Below are 18249 nucleotides of genomic sequence, written 5' to 3' on the forward strand. Positions count from 1 at the left end.
CCTGGCGTGCTGCGATTCACGGGGTTGCAAAGAGTCGGACATGACTGAGTGACTGATCTGATCTGATCTGGGGTGGTTGGTTTAGGGAGCTCATGAAGGAGGCTTGCCTTTTCATACTATACAAGGGGCTCTCCATGCAAAAATACTGCAGTGTGTTGCCATTTCCTTCTCCAGTAGACCTCATCTTGTCAGAACTCTTCCCCGTGACCTGTCCATCTTGGGTGGCCCAGCACCGTGTGGCTCATCACTGCACTGAGTTACGAAAGTCCCTTTGCCACGACAAGGAGAAGCGGGTGGCAGAGGATGAGATGGTTAGATTCATCACCAGCTCAAGGGACATGAAATCGGGCAAACCCTGGGAGATAGTGGAGGACAGAGGAGCCTGGTGAGCTCTGTCCATGGGGTTGCAAAAGAGTCAGACACAATTTAGGGACTGAACAACAGTGGAGGTTTGGTCCATGAGACAATTCCAAGACTTGTGTGTGTTTGGGGAAACAGATTTCCATGTTTTTGATGATACATTGCAGGTGATCATCTGGGAACCTTCCCCTGGATGCAAACGGGGCCAAAAGGAGCTCAGAAATGAAAAGAGAGAGAAATCAGGTCCTAGGACATCACCGAGCCACCAAGGATAAAAGCCTCTCCCACGTGTAGACTTGCCTGTTTCATGAGCCAATAAATTTCCTTTAGTTTCAAAACTGGTTTGAGGACTTCCCTGGCAGTCCAGTGGTTAAGAATCCGCCTGCCAGTGCAGAGGACAGGGGTTTGATCCCTGGTCCAGAAAGATTCCACGTGCCGCGGGGCAACTAAGCCAGTGTGCCACAACTACTGAAGCCCACATGCCCTCGAGTCTGTGCTCTTCAACAAAAGGAGCCACTACAAGGAGAAGTTGTATCTCAACTAGATACATCGCAACTATAGAGTATTGCAACCATGCATCGCAACTCGAGAGTAGCCCCTGCTAGACACAACTAGAAGAGAAGCCTGCGAGCAGTCAAAAATAAGTAATAAATAAATTAAAAAAATTTTTTAAAGTTCGACAAATTAGATTTTGTTATTTGTGTGTGTGTGTGTGTGCTAAGTTGCTACAGTCGTGTCTGACTCTGTGCAACCCTATGAACTGTAGCCCGACAGGCTTCTCTGTCCATGGGATTCTCCAGGCAAGAATACTAGAGTGGGTTGCCCTGCCCTCCTCCAGGGGAACCTTCCTGACCCAGGGATTGAACCCATGTCTCTTATGTCTCCTGCACTGACAGGCAGGTTCTTTACCACTAGCACCACTTGGGAAGCCCAGATATTTTTATTTACAACTTAACTGATGAGCAAACGGGGACCTGAGGTAGGATGCTGCAAATCACAGATACTCCAGTGCAGAACTTGCGGGGCAGAGGAGGGCAATACAGCACAGGTGGAACAGGGATTTTTGGCTGGGAAGTTGGTTATTCTGAAATAGCTGGTGGTGAAGGAGTCAGTGTGGTCGGAGTCTGCTGAATCTTGGAATTCAAACCAGGGGCCTCCAAGGCTGCTCTTTTATGAAACTCGTGGGAAAATCTCAGGATTTTGGAGGCTGCTCATTTCTTGCAGTCATTAATAAATTCCTACAAGAAAGAGACGTGCGTGACTCCTTTGAAATTGGACAGGTTGAAAGGAGAGAAAGAAAAACTAGGCAATTTAGACCTGAGGCCTGTGGTCCAAGTTGACAGTAAGCCCAGGATTCCAGCCAAAAAGTGGAATTCTCCACGCTCAGCTATATTTAGTGTAAGCACAGGCCAGCAGGCGGGGGACTTAGCAGGAGATAAAACTGAAGACTCCTCAGGTCCCTCCTAAGCACATTCCATGAAGCAATCTTTGAGATGATTTTGGGGGGGACTATGCCACATGACTTGCAGAGTCTTAGTTCCCCGACCTGACATTGAACCCAGGCCCTGGTTGAAAGCACCAAGTCCTAACCACTGGTCCACCAGGGAATGTATGGATGTGAGAGTTGGACTATAATGAAAGCTGAGCGCTGAAGAATTAATGCTTTTGAATTGTGGTGTTAGATAAGACTCTTGAGAGTCCTTTGGACTGCAAGGAGATCCAACCAGTCCATCCTAAAGGAAATCAGTCCTGAATATTCATTACAAGGACTGATGCTGAAGCTGAAGCTCCAACACTTTGGCTACCTGATGCGAGGAGCCAACTCATTAGAAAAGACCCTGATGTGGGGAAAGATTGAAGGCAGGAGGAGACGGGGACGACAGAGGATGAGATGGATGGATGGCATCACCGACTCAATGGACATGAGTTTGAGCAAGCTCCGGGAGATGGTGAAGGACAGGAAAGCCTGGTGTGCTGCAGTCCATGGAGTGCCAAAGAGTCAGACATGACTGAGCAGCTGAACAACAACAAATGCATGGAGACTTTGCCACATTTTTGTGTTTACAAGTGTCCTGTGGCTGTTCGTCTCCTGACAACTGGTCTTGGGCTCAGTGCAGCCTCCTGTCCTCCCTTTAATGGATGGCTTCTTCCTTTTCATGTCATAGCCAGTTTAGAGAGATATTTCTAGTTTGCCTCATGTCCACAGTTTGCAGGGGCTTCCCTGATAGCACAGTTGGTAAAGAATCTGCCTGCAATGCAGGAAACCTGGGTTCGATTCTTGGGTTGGGAAGATCCCCTGGAGAAGGAAATGGCAACCCACTCCAGTATTCTTACCTGGAGAATTCCATAGATGGAGAAGCCTGGCAGACTACAGTCCACAGAGTTGCAAGAGTCGAACACGACTGAGTGACTAAACCACCACCTCCACCTGACTACTGGAAAAAATCATAGCTTCGACTAGATGGACCTTTGTTGGAAAAGTATTGTCTTTGCTTTTTTAATACACTGTCTAGGTTTGTCATGGGCTTCCCCCATAACTCAGTTGAATATGCCTGCAATCCAGGAGACCCGGGTTCGATTCCCAGGTCGGGACAATCCCCTGGAGAAGGAAATGTCAACCCACTCCAATATTCTTGCCTGGAGAATCCCATGGACAGAGGAGCTTGGCGGGCTACAGTCCATGGGGTTGCAAAGAGTCGGACACGACTTAGCGACTAAAGACAGAGAGAGAGGTTTGTCATAGTTTTTGTTCCAAGGAGCAAGTGTCTTTTAATTTCATGGCTGCAGTCACCATCTGCAGTGAGTTTGGAGCCCAAGAAAATAAAGTCTGTCACTGTTTCCATTGTTACCCATCTATTTGCCATGAAGTGATGGGACCAGATGCCATGCTCTTCATTTTTTGAATGTTGAGTTTTAAGTCAGCTTTTTCACTCTTCTCTTTCATCAAGAGGCTCTTTAGTTCCTCTTCACTTTCTGCCATAAGGTGGTGTCATCTGCATATCTGAGGTGATTGATATTTCTCCCGGCAATCTTGATTCCAGCTGAGCTTCATTCAGCTTGGCATTTCACATGATGTACTCTGCATATAAGTTAAACAAGCAGAGTGACAATATACAGCCTTGAGTACTCCTTTCCTAGTTTGGAACCAGTCCATTGTTCCATGTCCAGTTCTAACTGTTGCTTCTTGACCAGCATACAGGTATCAGAGGAGGCGGGTGAGACGATCTTGTATTCCTAAGTCTTGAAGAATTTTCCACAGTTTGTTGTGGTCTACATAGTCAAAGGCTTTAGCATAGTCAATGAAGCAGAAGTAGATGTTTTTCTGGAATTCTCTAGCTTTTTCTATGGTTCAACGGATGTTGGCAATTTGGTCTCCGGTTCCTCTGCCTTTTCTAAATCCATCTCGTACATCTGGAAGTTCTCGGTTCACATACTGCTGAAGCCTAGCTTGAAGTATTTTGAGCATGACTTTGCTAGCATATGAGATGAGTGCGATTGTGTGGTAGTCTGAACATTCTTTGGCATTGCCCTTCTTTAGGATTGGAATGAAAACTGATCTTTTCCAGTCCTGTGGCCACTGCTGAGTTTTCCAAATATCCTGGCATATTGAGTGTAGTACTTTAACAGCATCATCTTTTAGGATTTGAAATAGCTCAGCTGGAATTCCATCATCTCCACTAATTTTGTTTATAGTGATGTTTCCTAAGGCCCACTTGACTTTGCACTCCAGGATGTCTGGCTCTAGGTGAGTGATCACACCATCGTGGTTATCTGGGTCATTAAGATTTTTTTGGATAGTTCTGTGTATTCTAGCCACCTCTTCTTAATATCTTCTGCTTCTGTTAGGTCCATACCATTTCTGTACTTTATTGTGCCCATCTTTATGTGAAATGTTCCCTTGGTATTTTCAATTTTCTTGAAGAGATCCCTAGTCTTTTCCATTCTATTGTTTTACTCTATTTGTTTGCATTGTTCACTTAGGAAGGCTTTGTTACCTCTCCTTGCTATTCTTTGGAACGCTGCATTCAGATGGGTATATCTTTCCTTTTCTCCTTTGCCTTTAGCTTCTCTTCTTTTTTCAGCTATTTGTAAGGCCTCCTCAGACAGTCATTTTGCCTTTTTGCATTTCTTTTTCTTGGGGATGATTTTGTAGGCTTAGCAGGTGTCTGATCTATTTGCTATAAGAGCCATAAGCCTTTCAGAACATTGCTAAAGAAATCCCCAAGCTGCCAAATATCAGCTTGCCATCGTCCAAGCCCTAAAGTATTCTTGGGCCCTCAAGTTTGCATCTAACAGGAAGTGGGAGGCAAAAATGATACAGCCCCCGGGGGAGCATCTCCAAGGCCCATCTCAGATGTGTCCATTGAAGACAGGGAGAGGGATGGACGGCCAGGAGCATGGATGAATCTTCAGGAAGACTTTATCAGAGGGGATCCAAGTCCTGGTGGGGGGAGCGGGGGAGGAGATCTCTCCACCACCCTGGGTACAAGCTCTCTTCCTACTTATTTGGGATGCCTTCCTTCCTGTCTCCATTCTGGAAATGCCATGGGACTGCTATGGCTGGGCCTGCCTGAATCCGCTCTGATCTCTGGAATCCAGCCCCCAGCAGACAGCCTTGACCCTTCCTTTTGGCCTGCAGCCTTTTCCAGGGCTGAGAATAGGAAGCAACACTCTCTGTCTTGGAACTTGGAGCCTGCTCACAAGTCCCTTTAGAAATATAGGAGAAAATAGAGACATTGTTCCTCAGACAATGGGGTTTTCTCACAGGGCGGGCGCCCCAGGGTTTTGTGAGGAAGGCTTCCTTTAAGTACAGCGGGGGCTGGGGGACACTCTCTGGTCATTTCTTAGGGTACTGGGCACAGGGCTGACTGCCGGGGGGTGCGCGAGGGGGCTGGGACTGCAGATGAGCTGGAAGCTTGGATTAGCACTGCCTGGGAGACCCGGCCTGAGACAGAGAAGAGGAGGGCTGAGCCAGGATGAGGCTCAAGGTGGCATGGAGCAGGCGGCGGGCGGAACTGGGGAGGGGGCAAGTCTGGGACTAGGGCTGAAGCTAGAGCTGGTCCTGGGAAGGACTGTCGAGCACTGCTCAAAAGCTCAGGTAGGGGCTACCTTGGTGGCTCAGTGGTAAAGAATCTGCCTGCCTGCCAATACTGGAGATTCGGGATCGATCCTGAATGGGCAAGATCCCACACGCTGCAGAGCAACTAAGCCCACGAGCCACAGCTATCGAGCCGGGCTCTGGAACTCAGGAACTGCAACGGGAGAAGCCAGCGCAGAGAAAAGACCACACACGGCAACTAAGACAAGGCCCCACTTGCCGCAACTAGAGAAAAGTTTGCTCAGCAACAAGAGCCCCAGCAAGCCAAGAATAAACACTTACATAAAATTATTGTTTTAAAAAATCAGCAATTGCAGCAGCAAATGATTTAAAAAAAAAAAAAAAAAAAAACCCAAAACAAAAAAGCTCAGGCCTTGCCTATATCTGAAATGGTAAAGAATCTGTCTGCCATGCAGGAGACCCGGGTTCGATCCCTGGGTAGGGAAGGTCCTCTGGAGAAGGGCGTGGCAATCCACTCTAGTGTTCTTGCCTGGAGAATTCTACGGACAGAGGAGCCTGGCGGGCTACCATCCACGGGGTCGCAAAGAGTCAGGCATGACTGAGCGACTAACACTGCTACTCCCCACAGGTAGCCTGATCCCCCTGGTGGGCTGGGTGGCCTCAGGAATGCTTTCTCTTGGCTTCCATCTTCTCTATCAAGTGGCCTTGGGCTCAGAGCATGCCCCTGCCCTCGGTTTAAGGGTTGGCTTCTTCCTTGACGTGTCTCAGCAGGGACAGAGCGTGTGTGCGTGCTAAGTCGCTTCAGTTGTCTCTGAGTCTTTGTGACCGTGTGGACTGTAGCCTGCCAGGCTCCTCTGTGCATGGGGATTCTCTGGGCAAGAATAGTGCAGTGGGTCGCCATGCTCTTCTTCAGGGGATCTTCCCGACCCAGGAATGGAACCTTCGTCTCTTATGTCTCCTGCATCGGCAGGCGGGGTTTTTTTTTTTTTTTTTTTTTTTAACCACTAGCACCACCTGGGAAGCCCAGCAGACAGAGAGAGATATTGCTAGTTGGCCTCTTGTCCACAGTCCGCTTCCCAGCAGACGCATCCCAGAGAGGAGTCAGGTCTCCTTGTTAAAGAATGCTTGGGAATTCCCTCGTCTTCTCTCCCCTGAACACTCTTATGCCACAATCTGTCCCCTTCCCAGCACGCCTCCTCTCCCTAATATCTGCTCTAGTTCTTTATTCATTCCCTTATCATCTTCTAATTTACATATAACTTACTTAACTATAATGTTGATTATTATCTGTCTTCCTTAATTGGAATGTCAGTTCCATGAGGCCAGAAGTCTCTGTCTTGCTCACTTGTGTCGCCAGATCCTAGCATAGTGCCTGCACTGAGCAGGCGCCCAGTGAATATTCTTTAAAGAATAAGTTGTTAAGCCTCTCTAAGCCAAGAGCTTCCTCATTTGAAAAGCGAGGGTGACATTAATGACCCTGCCTCAGTCTTACAGAGAGAAGTCAACAAAATTTCACCTGTAAAGAGCTTTACACCAGGCTGCTGGACACTTCTGCAAATGACAGCTTGTATGTGCCTGTTTTCTCATCTGTAAGGTGGGAAAAAAGTCCCTACTCGGTAGGACTGTTGTGAGTATTAGCTGGGTTAATATGTACAAAGACTCATATTGGACCAGAGCCTCACACGAAGTCAGCACTCGGTGATGCTGGGCGGTACCAGCCTTGGTTTAATGATACTGCCTCAGTTTTCTATTTGTTTTTGACTGTGCTGGGTCTTCGTTGCTGTGAGTGGGCTTTCTCTAGTTGCGATGAGCGGGGGTTCCTCTCTATTGCGATGCAAGGACTTCTCATCTCCGTGACTCCTCTTGTCGTGGGGCACAGGCTCCAGGGTGTGCAGGCTTCGGTAGCTGCAGCCCGCGGGCTCTCGAGCACAGGCTCAGGAGTTGGTGCACAGGTTTAGCTGCTCTGAGGCACGTGGGATCTTCCTGGCTCAGGGACTGAACCTGTGTCCCCTGCACTGGCAGGTGGATTCTTAACCACTGAACCACCAGGCAAGCTCCTGCTTCAGTTTTCTTAGTTCCTTTCCTCTGTCCTCTCCTGTCTCCCAGAGTTTGCTCAAATTCATGTCCATTGAGTCAGTGATGCTATCTAACCATCTCATTCTCTACCATCCCCTTCTCCTTTTGCCTTCAATCTTTCCAGCATCGGGGTCTTTTCCAATGAGTCAACTATTTCCATTAGGTGGCCAAAGTATTGGAGCTTCAGTTTCAGCGTTAGCCCTTCCAATGAATATTCAGGGTTGATTTCCTTTAGGATGGACTGGTTTGATCTCACTGTCCTAGGGACTCTCCAGAGTCTTCTCCAGCATGACAATTCAAAAGCATCAATTCTTAGCCATTCAGCCAGTGGTACCTGGGGAAAAATCACTCAGACACAGGGGGCCCAATGCTGGCCATGTGGTGCAACTAGAAGTGTCCATCCCCCAACAGTTTTGGGGAGGTCAGAAGTCAAGGGCAGGCGTAGGAGCCCATAATCGGTGAAACAGGGTCCATCCAAGTTGCTGTTGCCTCAGCCCCCCAGCCTCTGTTCAGGCTAGGACGGGTGGGAATATGCCCCTGGCTCACTGACAGTGACATCATCTCAAGTGTCTTTGTATCTCTAACCCCTTCCTTGGAGTTTGTGAGCAATTACAGAACCCCTCCAACGTTGGAGACTCCGTTCTGGATGCCTTCACTCACCATTTCTCATGCAAAAGTGTTGTTTCCCAAACTTGATTCATTGACCACCTCCATGATTTTTGCCATAATAATCTAACTCATTGAATACATAAATAATATTTAATCAATGTTTTGATTCACTTTCTAAAAACAAACTTATGTCAGGAAGGATGCTTCATATCACTCCTATAAATAAAGAAGCAATATCAGTTGCTAAAAATACAAGAAAAAAGAAAAATACAAAGACCCTCTTGGTCTTTGGTGCTAGTCCCCAGTTCTGGTTCCAGTACACTGACAAGCTGTCTTCATGCTCTGTCTGGGCCTCTGTTTTCTCCTCTCTAAAATGGGGTTGTTGGGAGAAAATGCATGCAAGATGACTGGCCCAAGGTCGGCATGTCCTAGGTAAGATAGAGAATTCTGGGCCAGGACTTTCCTGGTGCCTCAGATGGTAAAGAATCCGCCTGCCAATGGGTTCGATCCCTGGGTCAAGAAGATCTGCTGGAGAAGAAATGGCAATTCACTCCAATATTCCTGCCTGGAAAATCCCATGGACAGAGAAGCCTGGTGTGCTGCAGACCATGGGGTCTCAGTGACTCCGACCCAACTTAGTGACTCAACAACTGGTTCTGCCGGTACTGACAGCTTCTCTGCTCAGGCCTCAGTCTCCTCCAGTCCTGCCCCGCCTCCCTTTATCTTTGAGAGCTTTTAGTTTCCTGTGCACTTTTCAACCACTGTCTCATATTAGTTTGCCTCTCAGAATATGACAGTGGAGATAGTGGAGGACAGAGGAGCCTGGTGTCCTGCAGTCCATGGAATCCCAAAGAGTCGGACACAACTTAGCACCTTAGCACCCGAACAGCAACAACAACAGCAAGTGATACGGGCAGCTGGGGGAGCTGACCTCTGCGGGTTAAGGGGCCGGCCAGGCCACAGGGCTCAAGTGATTTGCCCAAGGTCACCAGGGTGGAGTTTTGAACCTGGGCTGTCTGATTCCACCTGGTGGAAAGTGTGGGCTTCCTCCTCTAGTCACCGGGGAGGCAGGTCCTCACCTCTGGAGGGGATGCAGTCAGCAGGAACCCTGGCTGGCTCTAAGGACAAAGAGGGAATAGTCGTCGTCTAGGAGAGGGGGCTCCCGCCCCAAGCCACCCCCTCCGAGGTATCCCTCCGCTTCCTCTGCTGAACAGAGGAGAGAGTCCAAAGCCAGCGGAGAAAGGGCCAGGCCAGTGGTCTGGTTGGAGTGGGAAGGCGGGATGGGACAGGGAGGAGAGTCACACACACGGGTGGACAGCGGCCGAAAGACACGTGCACAGAGATGGGGAGAGACAGAGGTCCCAAACAGAGCCAGGTGGGTTGTCAGACAGAGAGGCAGACAAGTCCGAGGGCGCGAAAGACACAGCCACGAAGAGACACAGCAGGAAGTTGGAGCCAAGGATAAGGACAAACCCAAAGAGACGGAATCAGAGCCGGAGCTCGCGGAGAGAAAGGACAGAGCGTGGCCTCGCTGGGAAGCGCCCGCCCCAACCCGGCGCAAGGGCGGGAGCCGAGCCGGGGCTCAGGAAGACGGAGGGCGCCCCGCTGCCCGGCAGGCGGCGCGCTGGCCGCGCGGCGCGACCGGCCGGCAGGGCCCGGGCCGGGGGCGGGCCGGGGGCGGGGGCGGAGGCGGGGGCGGGGGCCGGGGAGGGCTGCCCCGGCCGCGCGCGAGCCCCGCGATCGCCTTTATAAGCCCGCGGGGGACTTGGCCGGGGCAGCGTCGCGCTCCCGCCCCTCCGCGTCCGCGCTCCCAGAGCACCGACCCCGCGTCCCTTGCGCCGGGACAGACCTTCGCCCACGAACTCTGCGCAGGTAAAGACTCGACGCTGGTTCCTGGCTCTCCAGGACCCCCGGGATGTGGAGCGTCCCAGGCCCCCTTTCCTCATCCTCCCCTCGCCGGGAGAGGGCGGCGAGGCTGGACATCAGGGGCCGGGCCGGGACCTCCGCGCGCCCCTCAACACCGCCCAAGGCAGCCCATTCGGAACCTCCAGCCACCTGTCCCGCTCCCGCGCTCGCGCGCATCCGCTGCTCCCGGCGGGCGCACTGGGCGGGCCCAGAAAGTGGACGTGGCCCCAGCGGAGCCGGCGAGGCGGGCTGACTGCGCTCGAGTCGGCCGCTGCAGCCCTGCGGTCTCCCTGCCGCTGCCTGAGACCCCCATCTTCGGTCTCGGCACCGCCTCCCGGTGCCCAGTGGCTGAGCGGCTTCTGCGGCGCCCCCTTGGTCCGCGATCAAGAGACTCGGGTTGCCCACCGCAGAAGTGCCAGCCATCTAGCCGTCTCGAGATCTTGGCACAGCCGCCAGGGGAGGGGGCTGGTCTGCCTGGGTGGGCTCCAAAAGTAGTTTGGGCCGGAGCTGGGAACAGTACAGAGAGGAAGGCACTTGGGTCCGGGAGTCGCAGGGGGGCGGGGAGGGGGCGGGGTGGGGGGCGGGGAGACGGGCATCCGGCGTGTTGGAGTCTGTTTGGAAGTTGTAGCCGTGGGGCGGGGGGCGCAGCGGCCTTGGGGCCGAGCTCTGGAAGCCCCCGAAGCTGAGGGAGTTTGCTGCGATCCATCTCTGGGCGTAGGCAGGTGAGCGGCTGGCCCGGGGTGGGTTCCTGCAATTCTTGATTAAGAAAAGGTTAAAAGCCTGGTCACAATGGTGGGGCGGGTAGCTGAGCGGAGCTCCAGCCTTCCCCCGCATTGTCTCTTCAGACCCTTTTTCAATGCAAAATGGGGCTGGGGAGGGGTCTTTACAGCGGCTTGTGGGTGGAGGAGGAGATCTCAAGACCGGGCCGTTCTCAGGCCAGAAAGGACCTCTGGGCTGTCAGAAAGGAAAAGACTTCCAGGTGGGCGCGGCTTCCCTGGTAGGCAGGGGGTGGGCTCCCACACCTGCAAAGTTGACAGCAACCGTTTGTTGAACACCTACTGCGTGCCAGGCTCCAACACTTGACATGCATCATCTCCTTTACAAACAGGGAAACTGAGGCCTGAAGAAGTTAAGCAAGTCTGAGGCCAGGATTTGAAGCCAGACTCTAAACCTACAACCTTATCCCTCTGCTACTTCTACACAAACCCAAGAGATGAGGGGCTGATCTTGGTTCCTCCTTCTGACTCTTCTGATGTTCAGTCTTGCCTCCCCCCACGCCCTAGACCTGTCTTCCAATCTTTAGACCTCCCCAGGGTGTCTTCCCCACCCTACTCTCTACTCCCTGCCCACTCTTGTCTCCCCTCATCTCCCACTCTTGTCTGTCCTCTCCCCTCCACTCTTGTCTCTGTGTCTCCTTTTCTCTTCCTGAACTTCATACATCTGAACTCCATAAGCAGAAAAGGTTCTTGGACGAGGCTTCCCAACTTCCCAGCCCCTGGAGTGAGATAGAGGCTTCAGTGATGGCCCCTGTCTGTATCTGTGACCCCACCTGTAAGATAAGGGAGTGTACCTCTCTCATAAGACTTTTGTGAGCAATAAAAATGAACTGAGGGCAGAAACAGAACGCCGTCTCCATTCAACAAACATTTATTAATGCCCCAAACCCTGTTCTAGGTGCTGGGAATGCAGCGATAAATTACACAGACATCTGCACACTTGTATAACAGAACTTTTTCAGGCTCTGCAACTGACACTTTAGAAAAGGAATCAAGCAATTCACAAGCAAGGAGATTAACAGGCAGTAACATGGGTAAAAGGGATCAGCCAACCTTTCGTTTTCACTAATAGAAAAAGGCAACCTAGCTGTGTGACCTGGGACAAATTCTGTTGCCTGTCCTGCCCCAGTCTCCTCCTTTTAGCTGGGATTAGTAAATAGTATGATTAACGTATGCAAAGTGTTGAGCTGATGCCTGTGTGCTTAAGAAAATTTTGGCTCTCATCAGCTCTAATCTCAATGGAAAATGCAAACTTGAGGTGGGGTGTAGGGTTTTGTCTTGCCCCGAACCCTGGAAACCTGTCACCCACCACCTAGCCCTTGCCCATTCCCCGATGGGTTGTGTTGTCGAGTGGCACGGTGTCTGCCTTGCTCACAGTCAGATACCACCTCCTGTCATCCTAGACTCAGCCTTGGCCAGGAGCCTGGAGCTCCGTGCTTGGAACAGGCCTGGGACTGTTAACCGCCACAGTCCCTTCCGCCTGGATGTGTCCCAGCTTTGAAATGAGGTGAAACCATACTCAAGCCCTACCTGTTGTTACATACCCGACCAACCCTGCAAACTGGATGCAGTCCTACAGATGAAGAAACCCGTCCTGCAGAAGGGAGGTGACTTGTTCAAGAACAAGAGATGCTACCTGGGGAGCTGGGGCTGGAGCCCTGGGGACCAGCTCCAGTGATCTTGGTATTGTATACGTCTTTGGGGATGAGTCCTCCTAATCCAGGGGTAGGATCCAGTGGCACAGCTCAGAGTGCTCACTTTGAATAGGTCCAGCTGGAGTTATTAATACAAAACTCAGAGCTTGAAGAGAACATTACGGGGAGAGTGAGCAAGCTGGGCTGAGGACCAGCTCTCAAAATCTCCGTGTGGCCACAGGAATGCAAACTCAGCTTTCCAGTGCTACGTCGTGGTCCTCGTCCTCCGCAGGCTGGAGCTAGGCTGAACAGTGTGTATTTTTGGTTTTTTTTTTTTTTAGAGATGTCCTTAGTTTTTTGAGGGCTTCCCAGGTGGCGCTAGTGGTAAAGAACCCGCCTGCCAATGCAGGAGACATCAGAGACGTGGGCTCCATCCCTGGGCCAGGAAGATCCCCTGGAGGAGGGCATGGCAACCCACTCCAGTATTCTTGCCTGGAGAATCCCATGGATAGAGAAGCCTGGCAGGCTACAGTCCACAGGATTGCTTTTAGAGGGCAGCTGTGGGCAGTAGATTGGAGGTTCATTCCCAGCACTGCTGTATGACTCTAGACAAGTTTCTTTCCCTCTTTGAGCCTTAGGTGAGGAAATCATCTGTCATATGGGTTAATAATATATAGTTTGCAGAGTTGTGAAGGGTTGGCAAGATTATAATGGTTTTTCACCATTGAATGGCTCAGTTGGAAATGACCACTGTTCGGGGTTGTTGTTGAGGAGTTAATATTCTCTGTGAGACATTTCTGGCCGCTACCAGGTGATTCATGAGGGCCAGAGGGAAGGCCCTGTGTAGGTTACAAAGGCCTCCACAGGAGGCACAAGAATGGCTTTAGGATCAGCACCTTGGGTTCCAATCCTAGCTGTGTGACCTGAGGCAACTCACTTGACCTCTCTAAGTGCTGGGTTCCTAGTGGGCATCCAGCAACTCTTCTCTGATGCTCGGTGTCCAAAGAACATTCAAGAATAGTCTTCCTATTTTTCCACCCCCTCATGCCATCCCCCAACATTTCCTAATTGCTCCCAGAAAAACATCATGCTTAAAGTTTTCCATGCTGGAATTCTCAGCCTCGCTGTGGCATGAAATCAATTGTTTGCATTTAATTTGACTTCTCAAATTAAGGGGTAAAATTGAGACGAGGGTGGGGGTGCAGGAGCTGGGGAGGAGTTGAGGAAAATGAAGTCAAACCAGATGTGTTTTTGTTTAACTGTTGGATGGTGGTTAAACTGCCTGGGTATTTACATCGTTCTTTCTGAATTCCAGTAACTAAGAGTCAAGTTTCACTAAAAATTGTAGTGTTCCTTCCCGGCTACCGTGGACTTGTCCTCCCCATTATTATTATTATTACTATTTTATGTTCATCTGAGGCCACAAAGTACTGGCTGCAGAAGAGACCTCATAGATGCCTAGAATTTCAGAGTTGGAAGGCATTTAAAGGCTGCTTCTGTCAACTGGCTACTTTGCAGACCAGGGAGACTGACGTCCAGAGAGAATAAGGGTTTGCCCAGGGTCTCCCATGACCTTTCTGAAAAGTATCCACTGTCTTGATTTTGGTGTGTATCATTTCCATGGCATATCTTCAATATATATCTATTTTTTAAAAGAAAGAATTGCTGGTAAAATGAGGGGCAGGGAGACAGTTTAGAGGAAGCAACGAACATGTTTGATGGGTAGATAGTAGGTGATACAGAAAAGATACTAAAAAATATTACCACTAAAAATGTCTCTGGTCAGAGGGACAAAAATAAGGAGATCTTAGAGTCTTCAAATATATAAAATTTTAAACAAATTTTGTTAATATAGTTTTACATTTTAATAATGGATTAAATATGAGGAATTTCAACATAAAGACTCTTCAAAAAATAATGACATATTTGGAATATAAAATTATTGAAATGTTAAAAAAAAAAAAAATTGTTAAGGATACAGATGGTGTGAGTTGGTGGGAAAAATCTGCAACTCAGGACAGAGGTTAAGCCGTTGAACTGGTGCTACCCTGCTTGTGTGACCTTGGGCAAGTCACTTGCCCTCTCTGAGCCTCAGGGTCCGTGTCTGTATCCCAGGATGCCCGAAGGGCATGAGCTGGGGATTTAGGACATCCCTAAGACTTGGCGTGGGTCTGATTTAATTTGAGTTGGTCCTCAAACATCTGTGGCTGAAGTTATGGTAGGTCAGTCGCAAACTGCCCTCCTGGGGCAGCAGGGGTGGGGGTAGGGGAATTGTTGACTCCTGCAGTGATTTAAAACTTGGATTTAGTTGTTGGTGTTGTGAAAACAAGTGATTTCGTTTTACATAAAACTAAGGGTTCTGGTTTCTCTGGGAAGATCAAAAGATGTGGCCACGCTGGGCTGCATCCCGCCCGGCCGCGGTGGCTGGAGCCGATCAACAGCCGGTCTGTCCTCTTGACCACAGTCCCCTCTGCACCCTGCTCTCACACCCAGCCCCTTCGTCTCGTTGCCATTCCCGGCCTGCCTTCTGAGTCTGCAGTTTCTGAGCTAGGTGCGTGTGGCTCGAGCTGGCCGTAATGTGGGGCATAACAGACCCCAGCCCCTCTTCTGGGGCCTGGCAGCATCTCTGGAACATGTCAGCCAGGACGAGGGTGCTCTCTTCCTGCTTTGCTCGTCCCGGGAAGGGGCTAAGGGCTCGAGAGTTCGGGGGCTGACCAAGCATCAGCCTGTCGGTCTTTAGGGAGCTAGGGAGCTGGGCCTGGGGTCCACCCTCTTGGGGATAGGCAGCCCTGGGTGCTTCAGACTAGAGATTCCGCAGCCCCCTTAGGGAAGGGACTCCCTTGACATCTAGTGCTCCCAACAGCCCTGTGCACTGGTGATGCTTCACAGACAGGAAGCACCATCCTGCACTCTGAAGCCACAGTGGTCTGCTTTTTCCCCTTTTCTGGGGGCCTAAAGTGAAGTGAAGTTGCTCAGTTGTGTCTGACTCCTTGCGATCCCATGGACAGTGGAGCCTGGTAGGCTACAGTCTCCTCCCCATGGACTGTAGCCTACCAGGCTCCTCTGTCCATAGGATTTTCTAGGCAAGAATACTGCAGTGGGTTGCCATTCCCTTCTCCAGGGGCTGAGGCCCATGAGTAACAGGCAGCATAACAGCTGCAGCACAGATCTCCAGATCGCCATGTCTGAGCTCGACTGTGAGGAAAGCCGTGAAGTCTCATGGTTAAAGCTCCTGGTAAACCGTCTGGAGGGCTTCCCTGGTGGCTCAGTGATAAAGAACCCGCCTGCCAATGCAGGAGATGTGGGTTTGATCCCTGGGTCAGGAAGATCCCCTGGAGAAGGAAATGGCAATCCATGCCAGTATTCTTGCCCGGGAAAATCCCATGGACAGAGGAGCCTGGGGTTGCAAGGAGTTGGACACAACTTAGCGACTCAGCATGAAAGACTCTGGAGGCAGCTGAGATTCTAGAAGGTCTCCACAAGCAAACTGCTCTGGGGGTTACGAGGTGAACGGGGAGAGCCCTGATTCCTGATAGCAGCCACAGGGCCCCTGGTCCTTGCACCCGCAGAGGAGTTCAGGAATGACCTTGAGTGGGAAGTAGCATTTTTGTGAGTACCCGCTGGGTACCATGCAATTTCCCCATCATCCTTGAACCTCCCCTGGCCCTCACACCCTGCTGTTTTGCAGTTGAGGCTCCAAAAGGATATCTTAGGTCCAAATCCCTCCCCTTGGTGGCTCGGTCACCCTGCCCTGACCTGGCAAGGGAGAGAGGGGAAGGGCAACAAAGGCTGTTTCCTTAGCGACCCTGTGATGAGGTGCTGACCCCCAGGCTCATTCGAGAGAAGCATTCTCATCCTCCCAGATCTCAGTCTGTGATTCAAGTGGATGAATTTCACCCAGCCGGGTCTGCAAGCTGCCAGGCAAAGCCCAGGAAACATTTGATGTTCTTTAAAAAAAACTGTTTAGGTGGCTTTTATCTGAAAACAAGTAAGTCCCACCTTTAGAAGGGTCTGCCATGTGACTTTCTGTTAAGTCAAGTTCTTGCCTGCTCTGAGGGACCTTTCACTTTGTCCACAGAACAACAGCGTGGACACCGGCAGCTCTCAGGTTGAGGTGGTCAGGTCACTGTTGGGTTGGTCCTCTAGGCTGACTGTCACTCAGCTGCGTCAGGCGCGGCCTCTCCGAGCATCATTCATCTCTTTCTTCCTCCACCGGCCTCTTAAATACAGGAGTTAATAACTTTCTCACCTGCCACCGTTTTGGCTAGAAAGTGTGTCAGCTGACTCTGAGACCCCCCTCCCTTCACTCCTTCTTAGCACCTCGATAGCTGCCCTGTCTTTCCTGCCTAATTCAGCTCGCTCCCCTCTGCCACCCACAAACACACCCGCTAACACTGCCATGCCCGGTGGCACTCAGCGCGTCTCCTGGAACCGCTCATTTATCTAAACAGCAGCCCTGTGTGGCAGGTGCAATTATTCCCACTTTACTGATGAGGAAGCTGAGGCACGGAATCACCCCGCTGGGAAGTGGGAAATACACACATTCATCTCCTACCATTGCCAATCCACCCACTCAAGGCTGCTTCCTTCTTTGTGGTATGAATGACACAATCTATCTTCCTAGAAGAGTTTGGTTCCTTGTTTTGAAATCATCAAATCTGGTAATTCATATTTCAGCTTTAGCTAGCCTAGCAAGATAATCAGAGATCAATAGATTCCTCTGAACAGCTTATCTGAGCTCTCGCCTTCATCACTTGAGTTCACTTTTGTGAAAATGCTGTGTGTTTTAATTTTTCCCCTTGACCTCATCCTTCCAACTAACATTTAAGGCAGTGGTTCCCAACATTTTTGGCACCAGGGACTGGTTTCGTGGAAGACAATTTTTCCGCGGATGGCAGGATGGGAGGGGTGGTGGTGATGGTTTCCAGATGACTCATGTGCGTTACATGTATTGTGCACTTTATTTGTATTATTGTTATATCAGCTGCCTCTCAGATCATCAGGCATTAGATCCTGGAGGTTGAGGACCCCCAGTTTAAGGTCTTAACTCTGTCAGGAACTGAGCAAATCACTTTTAATGAACTTATTTAACTTGTTATCCTCTCTGTTTTATAGAGGCGAAAATTTGAGCTCAGAGAAGCTGAGTAACTTTCTCAAGGTCATATAGCTAGAAAGTGGCGATGAGACTCAAATTTAGGTCTCATGCCTTCTGTCAGATTAGCGTCTGGATTCAGATTTTTGTCTGGATACAAGCCCTTGCTGTATATATCTGTTTTCAGTAGAACCATCTGTCTCTGGGGTTTGCAGAGTCATTTGGGGTGGGCCGTGTCAGAGGGAGGGGACCCAGCATAGGCACAATCCTGGTTGGGCAGTGGCTTCTGTTCTCCCAAACAATGGGCTTTGGCCTGGACATCCCCTCTTGTAGTCAAGAGGAAGGACACGATGACCCTAGCAGGCAGCATCCTCAAAAAACCAGAGGGGCCTGTGTTCAAATCCCAGCCCTGCCATTGCAAGCTATGTGACCTTGGGCAAGTCCCTTCCCCTCCTTGGCTTTTGGTTACCCTGCCTGACAACTGTGGCTTGTTCCAGGGAGTCAGTGTTAGGACTTTTCTAGTTCTGCTGCTGCTAAGTCACTTTAGTCGTGTCTGACTCCATGCGACCCCATGGACTGCAGCCTACCAGGCTCCCCCGTCCCTGGGATTCTCCAGGCAAGAACACTGGAGTGGGTTGCCATTTCCTTCTCCAATGCAGGAAAGTGAAAAGTGAGAGTGAAGTCGCTCAGTCGAGTCTGACTTTTAGCGACCCCATGGACTGCAGCCAACCAGGCTCC

The 18249-nt window shown here is 50.5% G+C and overlaps 1 protein-coding gene across 2 annotated transcripts in view; it reads left to right on the forward strand.

Annotated features, from left to right (window-relative positions):
• The window catches only part of ALPL (alkaline phosphatase, biomineralization associated), an 87067-nt gene that overhangs the window by 13565 nt on the left and 55253 nt on the right, over positions 1-18249 (forward strand). Inside the window, exon 1 of one of the 2 annotated variants that reach the window (XM_070382676.1) lies at positions 9817-9976. The exons of the other annotated variant lie outside the window; for it this stretch is intronic. The gene's annotated coding sequence lies outside the window, so the exon portion shown is untranslated. Of the gene's footprint in view, positions 1-9816; positions 9977-18249 lie in introns of those variants that run through there. 2 annotated transcript variants of the gene reach the window in all.

Source organism: Bos mutus, chromosome 2 (assembly GCF_027580195.1).
Source record: "Bos mutus isolate GX-2022 chromosome 2, NWIPB_WYAK_1.1, whole genome shotgun sequence".
In the NCBI taxonomy this organism is placed as follows: Eukaryota; Metazoa; Chordata; class Mammalia; order Artiodactyla; family Bovidae; genus Bos; species Bos mutus.